The 25,706-nt window shown below is 38.3% G+C and overlaps 1 long non-coding RNA gene across 1 annotated transcript in view; it reads left to right on the forward strand.

The window, feature by feature from the left end:
• LOC120510890 overlaps positions 1–25,442 on the forward strand; it is a 129,275-nt gene extending 103,833 nt beyond the window's left edge. The window contains exons 11-17 of the long non-coding RNA XR_005629614.1: positions 2,461–2,556; positions 4,241–4,402; positions 4,519–4,576; positions 7,152–7,322; positions 14,495–14,553; positions 22,339–22,378; positions 24,775–25,442. This is a non-coding gene — a long non-coding RNA (uncharacterized LOC120510890). The remainder of the gene's footprint in view (positions 1–2,460; positions 2,557–4,240; positions 4,403–4,518; positions 4,577–7,151; positions 7,323–14,494; positions 14,554–22,338; positions 22,379–24,774) is intronic.
• The last annotated feature ends 264 nt before the right edge of the window (positions 25,443–25,706 follow it).

Here is a 25,706-nt window from a genome sequence, read left to right on the forward strand (position 1 = left end):
CCAAGTTAAGAGGAGCATAAACGATGTAGTAGATTTTGTTGACTACAAAAAATAAATGAAAATTATATTATGTACCTTTCACGTTTGGGTTGTAGCCTTTTCTGGGAATTGCTAATTATGTTTCAGTGATTGTTAATAATACAAGTTTGTTATTGGTACATTAGTACATATTAAATTACATCTGTACAAGTAGGAAATGGGTACAAAGTTGTCAGAACTGACAAACAGAGAATTGAAGCTGTGTTGTGAAATGAAATAAGGCTTGAATTCAGCCTACAAGTTAAATTGTTTTTGAAAAAATAGTCAGCAAAAACATGCACTTATTTCATGGAAGAACTGGCCCTTATGTTGAGAGAGTCCTTTTTCAAAATTATTTTAAGAACACTGCAAAACCTTCTCCTTTGTGCAAAAGGTGTGAATAAATATGCACCCAACAATCAACCAAATTTAAGATATGTTAGGGGAAAAAAAGCAGTCAGATTTTTGACCCCTGACACAGTTATTTGAAGATCCTTCTCCCTTCTATGGTCTTTGTATCTCTTGTTAGCACGTGCGGATTCCAGCCCTTCCTTGTACAGACAGCAGCTAGGGCTGCTCCATTGCACTTCCCATATTTCCTTTTTTAAAGATTAGCATGTAAAATGTGGGCAGAAACACATCACAACATTACATCTGCATGTGTTGTCTTACTTTGAAACTGGTGGAAGATTAAAAAAAAGACCTCAAACCAACACAAACCCAAGAAAATAAAACAACCCATTAACAAATGTCGGGTGACTCCTTTGCTCTCTGTCCCCAAAGAGGGGATTTCAGCCATGTGCCAGTGGTTGTGTAAGCATTTCAGAGCAGACTTGGGGAATGAAAATCAGATCTTTGTCTAAGCCAGGTTGTCCTTTCTTTCTTTGAAATGAACCTGCACATACCGAGCAGTTAGGGTACTTAGAGTAATTGTTACAGGTAAAATGCTTATTAATTTTCCTATCAACCACCTATCTTTGCTAGTACTCACTTGGACGAGGTGGATTCTCTTTTCTTCATTAGTTACACAGGTGGTCAGTGAGAGAGCAGGGTCATGTGGAGGTGGAGAGAAGAAGGGGAAGGTTGTGGATCATGAAATTACAGGTTTGGCCTGAAGCAGATACGTGTCTTGATACACAGCTGACAATGTTTCTTGTCCCATTTCCAGTTTGGACATATTTGTCTCCTTTGCCACACTCTCTACAGTCTTAAGGAGGAGGCTGGACAGCAGAGCTGTTTAACATCACAGGCATATTTCTCAAAGGCAGCAGTTGAAATGATCTGACACTGAATATGTTTAAGGCTAAATTGTGCATATTTATCCTTAGTTGAAAAGGATCATTAGATTATGCCTATGCTCGTATGAAATCGATAGTAACATGTGCAATGAGCCTGTCCTCTCTTTTATGGCATTATAGACTTGAGTATTCTACACATAAATAGGGCAAGATATGAAACAGAGTGCAGACTACTTTGAGCTGGGAGACATGGACCATAAATCAGGATATGTGTGCATAATTACAAGGTATCAGAATAAGTCCCGAGGGTATTTTTAGCACTGTAAAATGTTGGATGGACCTGCTTTCCTACAGAACATTATCCTTCTCATTTCTTCACTCCTAGGTACCAGACAGTTTTGTTGGTCAGGTTGCTTGAAATGGTAGCAGTGTGATAAATGGCAGCTGCAAGAGTATATTGTGTTTAATTGCAGAATCAGAGTTTAAAACTTCTTCTGATTAAATTGTGCACAGGCTCTGTACTAATTTTCTGAAAATGTCTCCAGGGTTAAACACTTAGCTAAGATTTGGATGTGAAAATCAGAGGCTTGATTTTTTTCTGCTGACATGCAATGTTTTGGGAGATAGAATCACAGAACCGTTAGGATGGAGAAGTCCTCTAAGGTTTGACCATTCACCCAACACTGCCAAGGCCACCCCTAAACCATGTCCTTGAGCGCTATGTCTACACACCTTTTACATCCCTTTAAATGGGATGGTGACACAACCACTTCCTTGAGCAGACTATTCCAGTGCTTGGTAACCCTTTCAGTGAAGAATTTTTTTCTAATATCCAGTCTAAACCTCACCTGGTGCAAGTTGAGGCATTACCTCTCATGCTATTGCTTCTTTTCCAGGACTGGCCCCTACCTCACTGCACCCTCTTTTCAGGCAGTTTTAGAGTGATAAGGTCTCCCTCAGCCTCCTTTTCTCCAGACTGAACAGCCTCAGCTCCCTCAGCTATAAATTCTTGGCTGCCACTTGAAAATCTACTTGAAAGCCATCAATGAATACGTGGTGCTCAGAAACTCTGAATGACATGGATTTTTTTTCATGCAGGCAGTGTCTTGGGCAAAATTCTCATTTTGATGCATGTAAAACTACAGCAACAAAAACAAAAAATGAGGGAGGTGTGAGATTAATAAAAATGTCCCTCTGCTTGTAGTGTCCACTTGAGCTACCATTGTCTGAGGTGACAGGAGGGAGGAGAGTGGAAAACAAACCACCACTAAAATGAAAAAGTGTGAGAAGCCTCCCAGTGGTAAGAAAAGCTGTGCTTTTTTCCTTTTCACATAATGGAAGCTTCTGTGCAGCCTGAGAGTGTGTATTCCCCATTGCTGCAGAGTTCACACCGAGGAGTTTAGTTAGAGCTTTTATGTGATATTTTTCCTAAGAGCAGATTTAACCCTGCAGTTTGGTTAGCATTGATGCTTAGATCCAAACAGAAGAGGTTGTTTTTTTTTGGTTTTTTTTTTTTTTTTCTGCATTACCTGGCACTAAATCTCTAACTCTGCTCCCAATGTAATGAATCCAGATTCAGTTCTCCCTAGTTGTTCAGGTGTGTTTTTTAAGTCCTGTGCCTGTTCTACCCTACATTTGCACAAAGCCAAAGCAGGATTCTTATAAGGCCTTAAAAAGCAGTGATCCCATGTAATTTCATAAGAGACTAACAAGATTGGTTGAGCTGTCCATAGTGTCATTTCTGTCTTGGTGTAAAAAGAAGCACCTTGAATGGCGGGATGTTTTCAAATGGGTGCAGCAGGTGCAGTGGTAAGAGGGAATGGAAGAACAGACCTACCAAGCTGTCTTCTTTTACCTTGAGGAAGCTAGGAGAGAGACATCTGAGATAATAGGTATGAGAGATCTTATCCATTTCATGGAAGAGGATCTGGATGAAAAAATTCTGTCATGCTTTTGCCATGAAACTCTCCACTGCTACTGTAACACCTGTAATCTTCTCAGTGAGTTTCTGAATATGAATTGTCATCCCTTTCTTAAATGCTTATTTTTCTGAAAGTGAAGATAGAAATGTCTTTTAATATGTTTCTAAGATTCAAAAGGAAAGACCTCTGCACTGATCTAATTTTCTGAAAGCTCCTTATTGTGATATACTACTAGCTTTTGTGGAGCAACTAGCTGTCATTTAGCTTGATTCAGCTAATTTACTCATATCAATTAATTGGATAATGAGCTACAGGCAGGCTTTCAGTATCTGAAAACTACCATCTTCCTTTTGCCATTCACTGCAGGAGAAAATAGAATATAAAATTTCCCCAAATATTCTAAAAACATGATGCCTGAGCATTTGCACCTATTGCTTAAATTTGTGTAGCTTGTAGTAGATATGTGGTAGAAATTATCTACCACATATCACCCACAGAACTAGTAGTTCTGTGGGTGATATTGGTAGATAATTTCAAACTAGATTGATAATCATAAAGCTAGTTTGCTGTCATTTCATTCCTTGAGCTAATAGGTTAAAGAAATCAAACTAATCATATTCTAGTTACTGCTAAGGATGGCTGGGTGATTCCTTTTTTTTATAGCTTGGTAAGGTATTTGTACCATGGCTTAAAATATTCTGAGATTAAAGGTGCTGCACCAACTAAAGGGTACATTAAGCAATATGTGTTTTAAAAGCAGACCTTATCCAGCACTTAAAAATAAATGCAAAGAAAATACTTTGCAAAGGTATTAAACATTTAACAGCCTTAAAAATATTTTTTTAATAACCTTACAAAATGGGCTTTTAGATTAACTTCTGTGCAGTGGTAATGTTTTTCAGATTTTCACATATACTGAAAATAATATCAAAGCACCTTTAAAGTTCACCTTATGAAGCATTTGGAGAACTTTTTTATTACATCTGGTACTTGTAATTTTATTATTGGTTAGAATTATTACTATTTGACTAGCACCTGCCATTTCTTTATGCTCCCACCTAGGTAAATCAGTCTGTTTAGTCATACTGAACTCTACAGAGTTTTGACAAGACAGAGCTTTCAGCAGCAGTCTAGCATCTCTGGATTTTTCACACCATGGATGGGATTCCAGGGTGACTGGAGTTCAAGTCCTTTGCATCTTAGAGATACCTCCTCTGTGAGCAGGTGATGCCAAAATGTGTGTCATTTTATATACTGTCATTAATTTCTATGAGTTTGAAATATCACACTTCTATGCAGAAGTGCTGGATCTGTAACTTTTGTGTTTGTCCTTATGACAGGTCTGTTTTTAATGTACAGTTCAAATGCCTGGAGCAAATAAACACACATCTAAAGAAGGTGAGATTTTTTTCCATATTTGTATTGTTCTTATTTCAAACTGTCTAAATCATACGTGTTCCTATCGGGAAAAGCGTAGTGGTGAGAAATTTTACACTGGCCCTAAGCTAGACCTTGAATATTAAGGGTGACTCCCTTAAGGTTTTAATGTGCATTAATATGTGTTTTCCAACAATTACTAGAAACTCTAATGGTGCATTTAGTGCTGGCCTGGAGCATGTTCCTGAGGGCTCATTATCCTGTCAAAGCCTGTGAGATACGGACCCTGCGGGAGTGGTGATGCTACTCAGTGGGTTAATATGGAGTTATATTTTTTTTGCAAGGTCATAGGAGGGAAAGGCTACAGTAGATACAGATGGAGATGAAAATGCAAGACCCTGGTTCTAAATTTATTTTGGGAAAATTTGATTTGTTGCTCTTCTGCTTTCCTTCTGAAACTCTTGTGGCTTTGTCAGCTGAAGTGTTTATTGACTGAGAAGTGCTTGCATTTTAGTGGTGGATATAGTGATCCTGGTAAACACTTTGGGGCTTTCGTGATGCAATATGCTGTGTAAGTGTTTGTGTTGTTATTTGATGGAGTGGGCAGAAGCTTATTTAAATAAAAAGTAGAATAAAACCCACACAGTTTCAGCAGCCATTAGTTTCATTAAAGCTAGTACAAAGATAAGAGTTAAATGATTTGTGGATATATACAAATGTCTTAAAGTATAAAACCAACACAGAATCCAATGCCATTATTGCTGGGAGAAGTGCCAGCATTCTCATTATTTTTAATGACTTCCAAACTGGGCCCTTAGTGACTGATGAGGTAAGCAATTTCAGATGGGAAATGTGATATACTCAGTACTGGAACGTGCTGAATGCCCTCAGTTGTTAGGGGCCATGGCTGTGCTGAGAATACTGTAAGAAGCAGCAGACAAATTGTCGGTTGAAGGTTACCTCTTTGGAAAGAGGAAATTTGTTCTACTTCATTCAGCAACCTAGAAAAATCTAGATGATAAAAATTGTATGTAATGACACTGGTCATGAAAAAACATTCATCACTGAAGAAAGGTAGATACTAAAGAAAACAATCTTTGGATTCATCCCAATATTAAAAACAAAAAAAAGAGCACAAAACAAAACCTTTAGTAACTGTTTCTGTTTATTGAAAAAGATAAGCATCTTATGAAAATATGGAGGTTGTTAATAATGAAGTGACTACTTAGCTCAGAAACAGGTGGCCTGCAGTTCCCATGTGCCCCATGTCCCCCTTCTGCACTGCTGGATGTGCTGGAGAGCTGTGCCCCTCAGAAATCCCACAGCACTCTTCTTGTCTCCTGGTAGGGAGACAGTGCTTTGGTGTCTCCTCCAGGGTAGGAGGGAGTTTGCAGAAAGAGCTTCTCCAAGAGGGAAGGATCCCAGTTGGAAACACCCCTGACTGCCCATGGGGCTGCCTGGGCATTAAGCAAGACTGTGAGTCAGGAGTACTGAACAGCAAATCAGGGACACCACAAATCCTGGAAGTGTTTTAATGGTAAAAAAGGAACTTATGCAGAACCTGGGCTCTTTCACTCTGGCATGTATTTTTCATATGTAGAACTGCCCCATCTGCCCCAGGCAGAGAGCCCTACTCACCTGCTGGCAAGCCTGGGGACAAGGCATCCCTTGCCATCCCTTCTGGTTGGGTGTACCTGCAGAGAAATGCATCCTATTTGCCAAATATGTTGAAGTATTTTCAGTTTTTTAAGTTGCCTATAGGGACTTCATGCAATGAAAAATATTGCTTGGTCCAGAGCAGGGAAGTTGCATAGTGCCACTCATATAATGATGAAATGTCTGCCTTGGAAGTTAAAATTACTGTGAAGATGACCCAGCAATAGTACACAAACCCACAAATCTGGCAAGTTTGAAGCAAATGCGAAGCAGTGTTTTTTTCTTTTCTTTTTTTTTCTCTTTTTAAAAAAATATTTTATTTTTAAATGATGGAGCTTGTTGCACTGTGATGCTTTGAAAGCTAAAAATATACCTAGTTTGCATAGATACTAGATAATTTCATAGAATATTAGTCAACTGATAGCTATTAAAAAAAAAGCTGATAGGCAGTCCCTGTCTTAGGAAACCCATACATCACTGGTTGCTCAAATTTCAGGAAATAAATCAAAGGAAAGCTCATGCTCTGTCACTCCATTAGTGATCACCGCAGAAATGGGGCACAGTGGTGACCTCACCCCAGAGCCAATGCTGCATGCCCACTCCTGTGGATGGGTGGAATGTAGGAAAAAAGAGATAGTGATGAAGGTAATCTCACCCCTAAGGAGTTACAGCTGTGCTAATTATCAAGAATTAGGAACAGGCCTGCCCTTAATAGGCCACAGGTAGATCCAGTTAGGGTGGGTATTGTAAAAGAGTAGGTTGGCTGGAGTTTGTTGGCTGTTCAGAGGAGGAGTCAGTGTTGTGAGGAGCTGCCCATGAGAAATCACCAAGAAGGTACAAAACCCTTGCAATAAGATGGCAACGCACTCCCATGTCCAAAGGTGATTTGCAGGGTCAAATGTAGATGTGAGAAGTTATTATTGTCTCATTTATATTTCAGCTGGGAGCCTTGCAGTCGTAATCCAAGCTGTTTGTGCCCTGGTGGTCGTGCCTGTTTTCAGACACCCCAAATGTGGGCCTAGGCCAGAGAAGTGAAGAGCATCTCCCAGCAGTCGAAGCAGGCTCTGCAGCTGAGCCACTGCACATGGAGATGTGGCCAGCGGAAATTCAGGTGAGCACTCTGCTGTATAAATTGTCACTGCCCTTGAGTGTAAGTTACTCTACACACACACAGTAATGTCTATAATTAAAATGCTCCCTTGAAGTAAATAATTAAATGAGGATTACAGTTATGAGCCACAAAGTGACACAGGTGACAGGCTTACTTTAAGTAGGACAATTAAACTGTAAATTAAAATTAAACCTCTCCATGTAAGTAGAATATTGTGTAAGGTCATTATCTAAGAGTAATAAGTTAGGTGTGTATACTGTATCAATAAATCCTAGAGATTGTTAAAAAACATATTTTCTACTCTTTTTTTTTTTAATCTGTATTTTTAAATCCTAATTTAAATGAGAAGTAAAAGTCCAAAGTGCATTTTCAATGCTTTTGGCAAAATGGAAAATTTTGCTGGAGAAGTTTGGTTTAAGTAGCATTTTTCCTTAACAAATGCCTGTTTTTTTTAATTTTATTTTTTTTAACACAGTGCAGATATTGAGTCCTTTCGGAGTGCTTGCTGGAAAGGCTCTTCTATGCCTGAGCAGAGCACAGCTAGAAAGAGAATGCATCATCAATGTTAGAAAGCTACAGCTCCTCACTTACAGGATGGGCAATAATTAGTTCTTGTCATTAGTACCTTGGTGTAGTTCATAGATTATTTACTACTAAATTACTGAAGTCACTGTATTTCACGTTTTTAAAAAAGTTCCTGTACCAGGTAAAAGACAAGTTTTATTTTATTCTGTTTTAAAAGAACTAATTTATTCTCCAGGTACAAAGTGATCTAGATCTTGACAGTCCCTAAATCACGGAGTTATGAGCTGTACAAAATGTTCTCTAGATAGTACAAACATGTTTTTGCCCTTTTTTTTTTTAAGCAGATCAGTGTTGTAGAAAATACTAGTAGTAAACAAAATTTTGGAAAAAAACCCCTGGTGTCCTAGTCCAAATTCAAAAAACCTTTTCTGAAAAAAGTCCTGACTTTTGGGAAAAAGAAAATATTTATTTTCCAAGACAACAGTGTTTAAAAAACACGGTAAATGAATACTTTAGCTAGAAGTAAAAAAACCAAGGTTTAAAAAAAAAAATAATTAATTGCATTAAGTATAAATTAGCTTTAGGCAAAGTAGATTTTTAAAAATCAATTTCCAGAGTTCTGGAGGCGGTCTTAGAAGCTTTGAGCACTTTTAGTACTAACTTCAGTGCTCCTTTTGTAGTTACAGATATTTTTGGCTTTGTCCAAGGGAGTAAGGCAGCACATTGCAGGGTGCAGCTGGGGCTACTCTTGTCTGTTAATGGCAGAATTTACAAATCCTTGCCTGTTCTGCTTGTCCCTCCTTACAGAATTAGTCTGACTTAGCTCATGGGGCTATTTTGTGAGTCAGAGTGTGCTGAGGGGCTGGCAGGTCACCCTGCTCCTGCCAGGGCTCCTGGGGAGGGAGGCTCTGCTGGGCATTGCTGCCAGCTCAGCTGCTGTTACTGATCACAACTGCACCATAGTTATAATATCTTGTGCTTAGATAGTTTGTTATGATATGCTACACTTGCACAGAGTGGGATTTTTATTAAAAGTTTTGTTAAAGTAAATAATCAGGAATTCTGATTTAAAAATCCAAATTAGACTCTGAATGGAGTATTTCTATATCCTTTGTTAATCTGACAGTTTAAGCTGTGCCAGCCTGCTGAAGCAGAGCATCAAAATGCCTCAAAATATTTTAATACTTTTCTTTTTTTACTAAGTAATTTTATGCTGTAGTTTTAAAACTCTCCTTCTAATGTTACATTTTAACCACTTTACTGAGAGAAACAAGAAACTAATTTTGACATCTTTGTTACTCTCAGTTCAGAAGGAAAGGAACTGTTCGTTCTTCGATGTGCGATCTTAAAGATGGAACAATTTAAATTACTTTTTAGATATTGTACTTTGTTTAGTAAAATATTTAGTACCATTATGACAGTGTAAACCATTAGACTGCAATTACACTAACACAGCACAGAGCCTAATAGTTCTGTTGGAACACAACAGTGATGCATGATTGCCCCATTAGGATCGGAAGTCTTGGAGAACTACGGTTATTAAAAAAAATGAATCATGGTTACAGTCTTGATTTTGTTAGATTGCAATAAAAATATCTGATTTATGCATCTAGCTACTACTGTGTCAGCCTCTTAAGGAAGTATTAAAAAAACCTGCAAGAGCTTGTAAGGATTCTTTGGATTATGATTATGAAGTTTCCTGCCTTATTGCAGCTGGAAATCCAGAACCTCACCTGTATTTCCCTAAAAGTGTTATTCAGGCAGGTTGCACTGCAGCATGTTTCCAGGACTTAAATGAGCCTGTTTTTACAGATATCTGACAGCAGTGTTTTAAAGAACTTTAATTCATGTTATGGTCTAAATATTCTTTTTCAAAAACTCCCAAATGTACAGGAAATGTATTTACATAATTTCAAAGACAATTATAGATTAAAGGTAGGAGGAAGAATTTTCTTTTTGCTACCTTGCTTAGCTTTAAAAACATTTAATAAGAGAGTTTATAGATACAGCCAGGTTTTCTCAGCAACAGGAGAATAAGAAGCATTTTGAAAATAAAAAGGAGAGTAAGATTTCAAAATGAGATCAGGCATTGAAGAGTTGCATTAACACTGGTAGTTAACATCTAACTAATAAAACTGCTTTCATTTGAAATTGCTGGCATTCCTTTACTTTTGGGCATGTGGATGTTTGTACCATATCTGAGACTGCAGAAAGACTGAGCTAGTCACCACTGAGAGAACTGATGGGTCTTTCACATTCAAAAGTAGTTCAAGTCAGTGGAAATAAACTTTAATCTTAGACTGATTAAATATTGTTTAATTTGCATACTCTGAAATATGTGTAAAACATAGAATATGTGAACTGTCTGCATCTGGAATGAAACCTGTGCTTAAGTTTATGAGAATTATGGCTTTGATTAATAGGGAGTAGGAATTTAAAAATGTGTGAGCATAGTTTTAAATACTCTATTAGTGAGAAAGGGGGTGCATTTTAATAGGGAATTAACGAATATGACTCAAGGATATAAGACATTGCTTTAAAAATGATACCATTTAAATAAGGCAGTTGAAAATAACACATTTTAATGTCTTTAAGGTTGTACATTCTTTGAATTTTGTCCATTAGCTTGACAGAAATATGTGAGAAGTTAATTTGTATGAGCTGTTGTACAGGAGTGACCTAGACCCTGTTGAGGGTGCTTTGAAATGGAGAGATCTCTGAAATAATGCAGAAATCTGCACAAACCTCTAACATGACCTCAGGGTCATGTCACAGTCCCTGGGTTTGGACCAGAAGCTGGACGCATCCACCAAACTCCTGTGGGCTTGGGACTGTGCTGACTGCAATAGGAGACAGTCCTGTGGCTGATAATCTGCTCCAGTAACACCAGTTCCTCAACAGCTGCCAGGAAAAGAAAAGTAATTTGAAATTGGGCAATACTGAAGGAAACAGTTTCAAAAAGCTGCAAGTCTCTCTTCCTCACCAAATTCTCTTTAAAGAATCCCAGGCAGAATACCTCAGCATGCACAACATAGACTTGTGATCTTTTCTGTGTATTTTAGAGGCAAGATCTTCCCTCTCATTTGGGATGCTTCTAACAAGATCTACCTGCCACAGTGCAATTGTCTCTCATCTAGATAATGTGGGATAACTGCTAAAATGGAGCAACAAAAGTGCTGTATTGAGTACTTTGTTGTGTATTAGCAAAAGTGTATGTAAAAGAGTCCTGTATAGCCTTTTAGGGCAAATTTGGTTCCTTCCCTGTACTCTGTAGAAGCAGTGATAGCTTTAAGTGGAGCTTGGAGTGAATCTTTGCATTGGCAAATGACTTTAGCTGTCTGTGCCTCGGCTATGATAGCATCCTCTGGCTCTTGTTCACAGTGGCTGCTTCTTGTTTTCTAATCTCTTCCCACATTTTATTGTTTAAAATGAACTCTGGCTTTGAGTACTGTAGCTTGATTTTATTGTTGTTTCTTTTGTGGCACTATTGCAAGGAGGTTTTTTGCCTTATTTTCTAGAGGAATGAGGCAAATATGGTGTCTCCAGGGCACTCAGTAACTTTTGAGTGCTGTTGCTGAATTTCAACCACATTTGATGGTGTGAGACATGGGATCCTTCCCAGGCTGTGCACCACATCTATATCCACCTGTGTCCCTGGGGTACCTCCACATGCCTGGCTGATGTCTTGTACTGGCAGAGCTAATCTTAGCACTCTTTCTTGATTACATTTTAATGTAGTTAGTTAGGATTTTTAAGTTCTCTTTGTTTTTTTTCTCAAATATCTGCTGTCAGAAGCATGCATAGGTCTCATGAAACAGGTACAGTTTTTGAACTGATTTAAATGAAGAAGGGAGAGACATTTGGTAAATATTAATTGGAAGGTACTCTGAGTCGGGAGAGCAGAAAAAATGGAAAAACTGGTGAATTTGAAAGTGCCCAGCAAATGGGGATTTTGGAGGCTTTTTTTTGTTGTTTGTTTGTTAGGTGATTTAAATAGTTGATTCTGTGGACCCCTTCATAAAGCTGTGCCCTCTGACTCATTGATGGATAGGAGCATTTGTTAACTGATTGTGTGGCACCTCTCAGTAATTATCTTTTTCATCAGTGTTCTGGTTGTGGGTTCCTTCTGTCTTCTGTTATTTCAAAGAATAAAAATGATAACGCAGGAAATAAACATGGAGATGTTTTTTGTCCAAGTAACATAGGTTGCACAAAGCTTACCTTGAAGCATTGAACATGAAGTGAATACAGGAGTACAAGTCCATTTTAAATGCTATCTTGGTTTTATGACAACTATATTACAGTTTCCCAATCTATGGACCTGCCTTACAGGAAATATTTGTAGATAAAACTTCATGGATGGTGATAAAGTAAGGAAAATGTTCCTTTATTCTATCATGATGCTGAAATCTAAAAAAATATTATTACCTACATGAAAAAAAAGGGAAAAATGGTATTTATACTAGCTGGTACATTTTTGCACATTATTCAGCGCATTTTTTGTTTATTACTGACTGAAAGGGGAACATTGACATTGGAAAGAAGAATTCATTGTGTTCAGATAGCAAGAAGGCTATGGATTGCATCAGCCTCTTTTCTCCTTGTGACTTTTCTTCATTTGTGAACTAAATCCTCTGGTATTTGTGTGCTCGGGTTTTACATGGAGCACTTCAACACAATGTGCCTGCTTGGGGGAGTGGGAGGAATGGCACACTTTTAACAAGTGTCCTTGAGGCAGAGAACAACAGCAAGGCATATTGCCATGCATCATCCTTTATTTATGCATATGGAGTGCAAGGTAAGCCACACTGGGGTCTGCTGTGGGAGAAGGCACAGCAGTGTCACGGAGCTCTGAAAGTTCAATAAAAGCAGTGAAGGACGTGCAGCTTCTCTGTATCTGCTCTGCATAATGGCAGTTCTGCTTTGTACAGTTCTTGGACGCTTGGCTGTCCTGGGATTTAGTGAAGGACATGCAAAACCAGTGCATTTGCTGTGCATACTTCACGCTGATAGTCTTGAAATGGAGCAAGTCAGAGAGAAACGTAGCTTTTGGGATCATTAAAAATCCATTTTCATTAAAAGCCATGCATTACAGTGACATATTTATACATTCATCCCTTGTCTGCCTATATCTTACAGATAGAGTGAAAAAAGAGGCTTTTCATAACAATTTTAAAGCTTAAATGAAAGCAAAGCATTCTATTTCCCTTGAATTACTTACATGCTGCACTTGTTTGGCTTTTTTTCACGCTGTGTTGAATGGCAACTACTCTGCATTCTTTCTTTACCTCCAGTTCCTTTTGTTTCATCTATCATTTGTTTTTATCTGTGTCTTCCACCTATCTATTTCCTCTTTGTGCTTAGAGTTGGTTGCAAATTATATTTGAGATGCAGGGAGCTTACAATCTGACTGTCTTGATATTATTTTATGAAACCATGACTACCGTAAAAATTGGCTTTACCGCCTGTTTTGTGTTATTGATTCAAGCCCATTTCAGAATTAACTTGTTTGGAATGATCTGGCAATGTTGTGTGCCCTAGGTTCTCTCAGGAAAAATTCATCTCTCATAACTAAATGCAATAAAATGTTCAAATATATCTAAACACAGTTATACTTTGAATTTAGATGAAAACCTTATGGAGTCAATCAAATATACAAGGCATGTGCAAGTTTAAGTTCTAGACTTACAAGTACTGTATTGCAGGAAAAAAGTATTTGGAGACCAGCTTTTTCCTAGAGAGCCATCCCTTATGTAGGCTTTATGAAATTCCTAATCGCATCATTCATGTTTCTATCCTGAATTGGTTGGACATAATTTTGACATTTTGACTGTAGGACTGTATCTATAATTTGAGATTATTGCCTAAATTCTTTTAGGGATTTGGTGTTTCAGATCTTAGTTTTACATTTGTCCTCACGGTTAGGTAGGAATATTTGTGTGCTGATAGTCAGTGGGAAGTGATCTACAAAAATAAATCTTCCCTCATTAATGGGTTGACTGGTCAAGTTTGAACTTTCTCTTACAAATGGAGAAAATTAGATGTTGATATAAACAGGAAAATTTGGAATGTGATTTTATTGCAATGTTAAAATATCCAGGTGTTAGAAATTGTTCAGTGACATCAGATATTGGCAGTCCTGACTGTCTTTAACTGACTCATAAAACCAGTTTAAAAAATAAAAACCTCATTTCCAGTCAGAGTTTTTTCCCAGGTGCACAAAAATGGGAACTAAACTTCTAATGACCTAATAATTTTAGCTTTTCTATTTCATTGCCATTAAGACTGCCTGGGTAAGAGCTGCACCTCCTGAATTGCAGGTTTCAGGTTTGCTGCTGTCCCTGGCTGCTAGCAGAAGCCCAGGAGCTACTGGCACCTGTGCAGCCCTGCCCAGCCTCCTGCCGAAGGTGTCCCTGAACACAATGTGCCCTGGGAGCAGATTGGCTTTCTTTTGGCTGGCAGAAGAAAGCTGTATGCCAACTGCCCATTGAAATGTTTTGGTAGCCCTGGAACTGGAATACAAATTCTTCTTTGTTTGATTCCCTTCATAGTTTTTTTTTTTTTTTTCCTGCCTGGGGGTTTTTTTTTTTTTTTTTTCCTGACTGGTGGTATCTTAGTTTTTTACTTACCACTTTCTTGTCTTTCAGAGTACCAGGCCTTTTTTGAGTGTGTATTTTAAATGCGTGGAGAGGAAAAAGCTACCCAGGTGAGTAAACAGCAGATGCAAGTCAATCCTGAGAGGAGTGCAGTATGGATAAAAAACTATTATAATTCCTCCCACATTCGTGTTTCCATCTACTTATGAGATATATACGTGTGCCTTGTTAGCAATGATGTTATAATGCAAAAGCTAAAGTTTTCATATCAGAGGAAACATATATTGTTAAATGAGCTGAGAACATTCTCCCAAGGGTTAGCATTTCTCTTGTATGTGTGAAATTCTACTGAAACAAATGGCCCTATTATTTTAATTGGATCTTTTGGTATTAGAGCATTTTTCTTTGTACTGTAGTAAAGAACCTTGTTTTTTTTTTTTCCTGAAAATGGGAAATGAACAAACGCAGTCGATGGATTTAAACATTTATGACTTCAGCAGTAGATTATATCAATATAAATAGGTGCAGATACACATATATGAATTAAATTCATATTTTATTATGCATTCTTCCATTCTCTCTGAAAATCTAGAAACAGGGTTTGCACCTTTAAAATAAGTATGATTCAAATTTTGCCTTGTCCTTTTGATTGATACCTTGTTTGCAATGCTAATAATGACAGGGGGACTTAAAAAATCCAAACCAACCAAAAACTACAAGAAAAAGTTACCATTTTAAGCAAAACATAGTAAAAAAAAAATTAAAAGGGATTGTATTTGTTTAATAAATTGCTGCTTGGAATCTGACACTCCTTAGGGTCGTGAATAGATTCAGTTCTTGAGCTACTCTGTGCCTAATTTGCTTCTGTGAGTGAGGGATTATGCAACGCAATAGGTTAAACTTCTATAGACCACTCTAATTTGTTTTGCAGAAGAACAGGGAAGGAAGGGAGGAACTCTGTTTATCATGTTGTGATCCAAAGCACAATACAGTAGAAATTTTCTGTGAATATAGGCTTGAAAACTGATTTGCTGTATGTTTGTTTCTTCTCTTTTCTGCAGCTGTTCAATTACAAACTTACTGCTGGTCAGAAAACCAAATATCTATTCTCTAGGGTAGCTATGTTGTACTCCAATGTTTGAAGATTTGGTTTCTGTTATAATCAGACTGAAATATTGATTATTTTTTTAAAAGGAATTCTCCCATGCCTCCATCTGAATACTAGTTGAACATGCTTATGTCTATATGCGCTGTGTTTAATATATACATAATAGAAACCTGAAAACAAAATTAATTGCACGTATGGAGGCAAAAAAAGTAATTTAATCATACAGAAAAGATCAAGGAGCAATTTTTTAAGAGCAAAACAAAAAAGTTGTAGGGTTAGTATTAATTAAATTCTTATTTGCTTTTTACGAGTCTATGCGTATGTCCTTTGGAAGGACAAATAAGCTTTGAGGAGAAAAACATTTGTAGACTGACTAGTAACCAAAAGGTGGGTGAACTTCCCTTCTAGAAGGTGCCAAATGTTGCTGTAGAGCCCTTCAGTGAGGGGGAATCCTGCGGGGCCGTGCGTGGGACGAGGCTGCTCAGCTCGGTGCTGCGTTGCTCAGCTGCAGTGTGGGATGCCTTGGGCAGGACCAGCCTCTCCCGTGCAGAGCAGGGCTGGCTTCAGCTGGTGTCACACGTGTACCTGGGGATCGACTGGTCATCTGCTTGTCACTGCAGAGGGGAAACTGCAGCTGCAGTGACAGGCGTGGAGTTGTCTCATTTTGGTGCTTCTCCTGCAGTGGAAATGATGGATTTTGTTTTTCAACCCTTCGCACATCTGCTATTTTGAGCAAATTAATGAGATAACTCGCTACTTACAAAGTAGGTCAGAGCTGCTCGAGCGTAAATTGCAGTGGCTTTTTGGGAGTTAGTGCTGCTTTCCCTGGCCTCCTCCCTGGCAGGCTGTGGCAGCCTGCTGTCGGGTGCTACTGTCCCGGCTGGAGCCGGGCGCTGCGGGGCACCGGGCACACAGCACCTGAGCCTCTGCACAGCCCCGGAGCCAAGGGTGGCTTGCAGCTGTTTCCATGGCAACACACGTGGTAGAAAATAAATATTTGCTCCACTTTCACAATCGTTGTTAGGATAAGAATTAATTGATGGTAGTGTTTTTTTCCCCTTGTGATGAGAGCATTTTAGAAAAAACTTAGTAGAATTTATGGGACCAAACAGCATCTGTGGCCATTGCAGCTGGCTGTGCCCTGCCATGGATTTGGGTTGGGAGCTGGAGCTGATTAAACCTCTCTGGTTATAGTTAAAAGGCAGGTCAGATCCTGTTCTGCTCTGGAGAGCAGCTGTGTGGATGGGTCTGGGAGCAGTGAGCAGTATGGCTGGTGGGGAGGGCAGGGCAGGAAGGATGGACACAGCTTCAGGTGGTCCTTTGCTGACGTCCTTTGCCCAGCATCCCCTTCTCTAGGTGTCCTCCAAACTCTTACTGTCATCCCAGTGACCCATGTCAGTCCTTAGAAGTTAAACCTCAAGTGTGGAAATACATTGTGGTCATCCTGTGACTGTGAATACAGTATTCTTGGCTATATGTGTGCTATTTTTGGCTATTATGAAATAGATAATAATGGATAATTGTGTAAAATATGATTATTTCTTATTAGGACCTGCTCATTTCAGTGTTTAAGGCTATAAATTCTGACTTGTTTAAAAACCAGTTAGTTCAAAAATTTCTTGAATTCAACCAGTGGTACAAACATTTGGAATTATAAATATTTTTGGAATGTTTTTGTTTGGTTTTTGTAATAGAGGAAAGTTTACTTGTGGGAGAAAATTTTTGGCTGCTTGCTACTGGTTTTCTTTTTGAGGTATAAGCTGGTGGGAATAAAGACTTGCAGAAGGCAGGCCAGAAGTTCTGCCATGGCAGCCTTAGCCACTGTGGGAACTGCTGTCATGCAGCATGTTATTGGCTCAGCTGTGTTTTCTTGTCTTGATCTATTCTGTTAGCAGGACACACTGATTTTGCCCAAAGCCCAAAATGTGGTTTTCTTCTGCTCTGTTTGGATTGTGTTATGCTGTGCCTATCATTATTACATCAGTGTGCCATAAACACCATGACTAGCAGCTGTCATTTGTCATGATAGGTGAACTGATGTTTGTCACCAATGTAAATGAGGGACCAAACACAATTTCCAGCACAGGAGGTTTTGACAGAGGAGTTATTATTGCACCCAAACCAAAGCAGGATTTATTGAAGTGTTTGAGTCCATGTTTAACCATGGTGCATTTTCAGCACTATGAAAATATCGTCTGTTAATTCAGAGTGACACAGTACAAGAGCAGCTCTAGAACAAAACTTCAAGCCTAGGGGACCAGGAATAGTTGAATTGACTCTTGCTGCTGAATGGGCAGTGGTATTTTGTTTATAGTTCAAGGGAAGGAAAAGAAGGAGAAAGAATTAGTGACAGTAGAAAATTAGGCCCATTTTAAATAACTTGGGCTTTACACTTCATGTGTGTTTACAGTGAAAAGGTGCTTTACATAAAGATCAAAGTAAAAGGTTGCTTTCTCCCATCCTCCTCCCTTTTTTATTTTTTAATAACTGGGAAGCACATTTAATGCTGAGGAGCAACTGAGGAGTTCTTACTGCAGGACTTTTCATGGAAACACTAGATCTTGTAAAATACAAGGAATTTAGCAGGAAGAGAATAACTCTGTCTTTGGTAATCCCACTGTTCATACTGTGCAAACACTTTCTGAAGGTAGTCTGAGGCATTCTTGTAATTTGATGTACACAATGAACTGAATGAACACCTACCAACTGAAGAAGGTAAATGAAAAGGGCACAGATCTGTTTGATAATTATTTGATAAGCATTTGTTTAATGTCACTGTTCTACTTTCAAATTTGTTAATGAAGAAATTTTAGATGACACTGGTACTGCTGCATTGGTACTGGTTTAGAGAAGCATTTGAATTGATGAACTGCCTAATCTTTTGCTCTCATTTTTGCATATCATAGGTTCTACATAGACTGAGCTGTAACTAACTTAACTGTGCTTTATCTGGGAGGCATTTTTGGATAAGGTTCGAACGTAATCTTTTGCTCTCATTTTTGCATATCATAGGTTACTGAGCTGTAACTAACTTAACTGTGCTTGATCTGGGAGGCATTTTTTGATAAGGTTCGAACAGGCCTGAAGAACGCTGTACAATTGGACTGATAGATCAATATGTTGATATAATGTAGCAAGATGACACAGTGTTAATCTTGCTAGAACCCAGACATGGCTTTTTTAGCACCTAATGGCTCTATCAACTGAACAAAGGAGGTTTTTATTTAATAATTAGTGTGCTATTTGTATTGTTAGTCTAATCACTAGAGAAAAAGAATGCCACATACCTAAGCTAGTAGTCATTGTTGAGTATTGACTTCAGTATTGATGTAGTTGGAGACTGGAGAGTTTTGTGGCCTTTTTTAATATTTGTGTTTAAATTTGACAAATTGTGAAGAAAGGAATGGTTGTATCTTTTCAAGATTTATGAGCATGAAGCATGAAGTCAAACACGAGTATCAATAAAGAGTGATGACTGCCAGATGGGCAACAGAATAGTGATAGGAGCTGAAGGGCTGTACAATTTACTTTGCAGAATGAAGTGGACATAAGGGGAGTAATGAATTCTTGTGATAAAGTGTTTGAGTTTTGAGACCACATTTGAAATCTGTCCTGCAAATATGCTCCTTCCAAAAAGTCTTTGAAAAATGACTAATGTTATATTCCAAGACCAGTTACAGAAATGACACTTTTCATTCTTTACATGTATCAGTGCTGGACTTTTTTTATATAAGGTGACCTACAGAAGCAAATTTTGGAGACTAAAGGATACGTTGTTATTGCCTTAAAAGGGAGCAGGAAGGATTTCTGAGCACAGCATTTCAGCTAAGCTGTGCTGGTTGTGGTTCTTGATAAACTGCTGAGGAAAAATAGGACCTCTGCTCTTCCAGGTCTTCTCTGTACCCAGGGATGACCCAGCAGAAACTTTCAATATTCATGGGTGCAAAAAATTCTGCAAATTATTATGTGCAGCTGAGAGGGCTGTGTGCCTTGAATGAGGCAATTCTGTAGCAGAGCACTGCTTTTTCAGGAATCCTCTCTGCTCCACCTGGGATGCCATGGTCTGTCAAAGCATAATGGCAGGAGAGGTGGATTCACTTTTCTGTGGAAATAGATAAATAGTATCCTTACTTGCTTTTTTTTTTCCTTAGCAGGGGTATGTGTTTAAGCTGTGTAGCTCATTTATTTTCCCTTATTGCAAGTACACACTGGAAAATTAATAGAGAGTAAACTGGCAGCTCCCAAAGAAAGGTTAGAAGAAACAAAGGAAATCCTTAAAAGCAAACCATTATTGATAATGGTATTTGAAATATGCATTAGATTCACTTATTTATAAGTGTGTAAAGCAAATATGAGTTCTGTGACTTCTTTTGGAACTACGTGTTCTTTTGGTTTATTTTCCTTTTAGTGTACAAAATAATAGGTAGCTGCTTTCAAATCGGAGCCTCTAAACAGTGGTAGATCAGAGGTGCCCAAGTTTATTCCAGCACATAGAATTTCTGTTCACTTTTGCTGATTCAAATTTCTGAATGCAGGATTCTCAGTCTTCTACTTTAAATTTCTACTTAAAATCAAGCCCTCTGTGAAATAATCTTTTTATGCCCAGCATTTGTGTATAGTAGCATATCCTAACCTATCACAGATGTAGTTAAGACAATAATTTCAGTTTAATGAGCCAGAGATTCCCCCCCAAAGCAGAAGGGTACTATCATCAGGTTTTTATTTTATGATATGCATAAGACTTGTTTTTAACTTGAAAGTGCCTACTTACAAAAATCCTGTATCTTATTCAGCAGTGATTTTGTTCCATTGTGCAGTGTCATTTTCCTCTTCATTCTTTTGAACCCTTCCCCCCCTCTTCTTTCTTTTCTTTGTTCTACATCCTTTTTATATTTTGTACAGATTTCCCTCCTCTCTGACATTTTTATCATTTTGAGGCATAAAATAGGGCCTCTCTTCTCTGGCAGCTGCGACCCCATCCCCTGCTGCACCAAATTGACACTTCTGCAAGCAGCAGCTCTGCTCAGTCACTCGAAGGCTGCTGCTTTCACAAGTGTTGATTTAGTGCAGCAGGGGATGATGTGCCAGCTGTAAAACTCAGGCAATAATAGTAATAATGCTTGTGAAAAGTCTTATAATAAGAGGGAAAAATAAAAGGGTGAGGGGAGAAAAGGTAGGAAGGGTCCAGGTGGAGTGAGGAAGGGGAGCAGTGGTCCCTGTGGGGTGGTGGGTTACTCGGCTGCCCAAGGAGCTGTGGGATGGGTAGGAGAGTGGACCATGAGCTAATTCTTCTCCTCCCCACTCTCTCTCCTTACAAGAAACTCCTGTGACTGACAGCAAAGATGTTTTGTGTTTCTGTCTAACTGGGGAGTTATTTTAGGATAAAGCCCTAGTGGAAGTGGGTGAAGGACTTAAAGTATGACTGAGAGAGTGAGGGACACCTGTGCTCTAGAATTACTTAATATTTGCAAATGCAACTTTCTGTATTAAAAGATACTTGATATTTTTATTCTTAAGATGTATATTGCATGTCCATGGATAAAGAGAATGGATGTTTTTTATATATACGAATAGTGTGTTGTTATTTAAAGCACATAAATGGAGAGTTGCTTGTAAATCAGCCCTGCTTTACCCTCAGTATTGCTCCGAAGGAAATAGTTTACAACTGCTTTGTATGTGAGTGTTTAATAAGTTGGCAAAGTTGAAAAAATTATTATAGGTTATATTTACTGACCACTTTTTCTTTGTTTTTATTCTCAGCCACTAACTCAGCAATTCATTATTTCCATGACTGTGTTTAACTATTTGTCAGTGATCTTGGAGCAGTGAATGAAACACAGTGTGTGCTAAATAGTGACATTGGTAATGATATGCCAATGTATAATAAGAGAGAACAGTTACAGATGGACATACAGAACAGGTCGTGGAGACTTGAAAGGTGTTATTATACATGTCTACCAAATAGTACTGTTTGCTTAAATCTGCTTCCTCATAGCATTTCCCAGGTCTATGTAGAGAGTATGAAATTTTTCAAAGACTCTTAGGAAACTGTTTCTTTTAAGTTCATTTCAGACATGGGTTAGTGTTTCTTTAAATTAATGGGAAATAAGGACATACTTAAAACTAAGTATGTATTTGAAAGCTGGTGGATTCAGGTTATATTTGTCAGTTCTTGGGTAAAGCTTCCATTGTCTGAAAAGCATCTCCTTTTTAGTATTTAGAGAGATGCTTTAAAATAGGTTTGCACAGTGATCACCTTTGTAATCTTGTTGTTCATTATATTAATTGAAGAAGCTCCTTTCTGATAACCTTTGGCTGTTCAAGATATGTTCGTAAAGCATCAAAACCTGAAAAAACTTAGAAAAGACATAATAGATCATCCTGCCTGCTTTTTTACCAGTGTAGAATTATATCATTGAGAACATTTTGTTAGTGCTATGTCAACTTTAGTTTTTAAAATTCCAGGTGAAAGCTTCCATATTTCTCCTTGGGAGACTGTTTCACAGGCTGATACATCTTGCTGTGAGGAAGACTATCCTGATACTCTGTTGAGCTTAAGCTTTTTCTTTCCATTATTTCTAGTTATGTCCTTTTTCCTTGATAGCTTTTGCATACATTAAATATTTATCGATTTTTTTCCCTTAAAAATTTTTCTTCAGTTTATCAATATCTTTTTGGTTTTGAAAAAACGCACCTAAGACCTTCTAGGCTGAGAACTACATTTATGTTCAAACCATACAACAGTCAGATGCTCACTGCAGCATTTTCTTCATGTTCCCTTTCTCAGGGTCCGAAGAACACAGGAGGTTCCAGCTATAAGAAATCTGGTAAGCAGCCTATTTTCATCAGTGATTTAAGTCCCTTTGCTTTCTTTCTAATTCTCAATGTACAGCTCTTCTGGCAGTTGTGAGTGAGGATCCCCAACTGCTATGGTTCTTAATTTCTCACCTCTTGCTGCTCTGCTTCGCAGAAAACCTGCATGCTGCTTAGCCTTTGTACTTCTGCAGCTTGTACAAAATTCACTTCATTCTTGTTAGGTGCAACTGGTCAGGTCAGAACTCAGAATACCTCCCAGGAAGCAGAAGGCAAGAGAAAAGGCGGGTGATGCTCTCCTTAAGTTTGAGGTCTGATTTGGAAGGTTGAATTTTAGCTCCTTATTCAGGAGAAACTGAAATACGTTCATGCAGGGAAATGCAGAGAGCTGTAATAAGTTTTCAGGGGGCGTACTAGTGTGGGCCAGTCCTGTGTTTGCATAGTTCAGGGTGGCAGGAAGGGATCCAGCCTGTGCAAGCTCAGAGCACAGGCAAGCCAATGCATCTGTGGCACTGACAGACAGGCTCTGCTTCTCTGCACATCCTTCTCCTCTGCAAGGAAGTAATTGCAGTCTCCTGCTGCATGCTGGTGCTATACACACCAAAAACTGCAGCAGCTGAAAAAATTAGCTTTTTTTTTTTAATGCAATGTTTTTTGTTATTGTTAGTTATGAGTATTCTGGCTTGCAGGAAAGGGGAAGAAATTGAAATGGCTTACACATCTTTTGGCTGTCATTTCTAGCTTGTTTTCTAAAGAATGGTGTTTGTCTGTCAAAGTTCTCTTAATTACTTTTGAACACAAGGAATGTTTGTACAGCTGAGTTCAGTGGTGGTAGAGATCCCATCCCACAGTGGCCTTGTGTGGTGGCTTTGAAATCAATAGGTAGACTTTTGGGTGTCCTGGCTGACAAGAGTGGTGTGTACCTCAGGGCATCATGTCTGGATATCACTGGAGCACCTCAGGAAGGTTTTGAGGAGACAATGTGAGGAAGGAGGGCATGGATGGGGAGTTTGATCTCTTAGGAGTGAGTCACAAGGCAGAAAGTATTGGTTTTCTGCTCAGAGTACTTGAGCTTTTCCTGAGGAGTTTTCAGACTGTTAGAGACTCCCAGAATCGATAGTTAAACTTGCATTGATTTCTGCTGACTTCACATGCTTAGGATTCCAGCTGTACTGTGGAACTTGAGATCTCGGTGTTTCACAGAGGCTCACGTGCCACAGCTGTCTAATGCTTCCTCAGATATTGAGGACAGCTTCCCTGAAAAGTGTGCAGGCTGGAAACACCACTCCAGGTGCCCTTGTAGCCTTTGTAGGTGCTACTACCAGCCAGACTGCTGTTTGCCCATCCATTTTACAGAGAAAGCCTGTGCCTGGTGGGTTCCTTCCCATGTATTCCCTGATCTGCATCTCAGAATGGACACTTGCTGCTATCCTCCTCATTCTGACTATTCCAAGGCATTCTTACTGGATATTTTAGCTGAGTTTTGACTAAGATTATTTTCCAAAGAGAATATTCTATTTATTCCTTTTTATGTGTCTGATGTCTAGATGCTGCTATGTATATTTTCTTCTTGCAGTATTTTCTAAATTCACATCTTCTTCAGCTCTTGACAACAAGATCTACTGCCTAACACATGTTAGTGCCTTTATTTCTATATATAATTGCAAAGAGATTAGTTTCAAATGTATTTCTGAAATAGGTATAAAGAACAATGTTTACTAGTAAGTTTCCCATAACTTTTCATTGAGAAAAGGAGTAAAAAAGAGTAATGATACTGCACTTCTGCTGACTACTCTGCTTGACTGATTCACAGGGTATTTGCTCTTAACATGTTGTAGGAGTTAAAAAAAACGTGTCAAACTTTTTTTGGCACCCAGCTCCAGTAGATCCTGTTAGAAGAAACATATGGCCTCACACTAACAGTGTTAAAGCACTGCTGAAGTATTGCATGCACGACATTGACAAATTTCCTCTAGGCTTTTTGTTTTCTGTGCTATTAAGCATTCAAAGTCCACTATTTCATTACCACTGATGATACAGAGAGCCTTATTGACATTCTATCCATCTGTTCATAACATGCATTATTAAATGTGAAGCAACTAGTAGGTAAGAGTGCACTTGCCAGCTGTACAATGAATTCTCAGTAGTTTGGTGCCCTCTATAAATTTTCTAGTATTCTGCCAGTTTCTCAACATAATTTGCGATGGGGATATTTTTTTTTTATGTTTCACACTGTACAGAGAAAAGTTGCTTCAAAAGAATTCTTTATTTTGTTATCCCTAATGTAAGATCTTTAGATATAGTTTCAAAAAGCCCAAGAGTCTTTTAATATACAAAGACTGTTGCTAATATCAGATCTCACTAACCACGGTTTCTGTGTTTTTCTTTTTTTTTGTTTTTTTTTCCCTAGGAGCAAATCTGCTGCATTACCTATGAACAGGACAATGGGGCCCCAATGAGTCACCCTATTCATGTATTTTTGGAACCCAGAGGAATTGGTTTGACTATTTACAGATTATAACAGTTGGTAGTTGAATGTTTTATTTTCATTCCCAGTTGGTACAATATGTTCACAGCTGATGCTAATGGCTTGCCCATTTGATATCACATATGGTCCACTATTTGGGTCCCCTAAAGCTTTCTTTTGTGGTCAAGCTGCTTTCAAACTTGTGTATATTTAGGTTTGTTCTGTCTGCTGGAAAGGTGAATATGAAACTCTGAAACTGGGCATCTTTTTAGTAACTCAGCAGTTCTGTTGATAAAGATTCAAAGAATTTGAGACTAAATGTCCCCTAAAGAATATTTTAATATAAAATTGAATAAAAACAAATGTCTTATAAAACCATGTGAAATTCTGAAACAAATATCCTTTCCTCTGTCTTTGAAGCTGTGATTGAGTTACCCTCCAGTGTATGGATACCACTGAGCATCATCAGGACTGCTTTTGCTGGGTGTTCACTTGCATTGGAAACCAATTTATACATAATTTGTATTGCTTAAATTGTCATTTCTATTTTTAGTTGAATGTTACTGTTATGATAGTGTTTTGTAAAAAGATCTAAGGAAGCAAATTAATTTTAACTTTGGTTGCTAGAATAAGAGCATAGCAAAAGTGAACTAAAAGCATTTGGGTACAGAAATTAAAATTGCAAGCCAGTCCGAAGTTGTTCTCCTATGATACAAAGTGTTTATACTGACTGTGAAACATAACTGATAAAGCCACAATCTCATAAAAAGATTATTTCCAAAACTATTGCATTACCCTCTGAGAGCTAAAATTCTCATTTATTCATAGGAGTAGATCATAATAGCTCTAATTCCCTGAGAAGTGGGCATTGTGTG

This window comes from Passer montanus, unplaced genomic scaffold, assembly GCF_014805655.1.
Source record: "Passer montanus isolate IOZ18808 unplaced genomic scaffold, ASM1480565v1 scaffold60, whole genome shotgun sequence".
In the NCBI taxonomy this organism is placed as follows: Eukaryota; Metazoa; Chordata; class Aves; order Passeriformes; family Passeridae; genus Passer; species Passer montanus.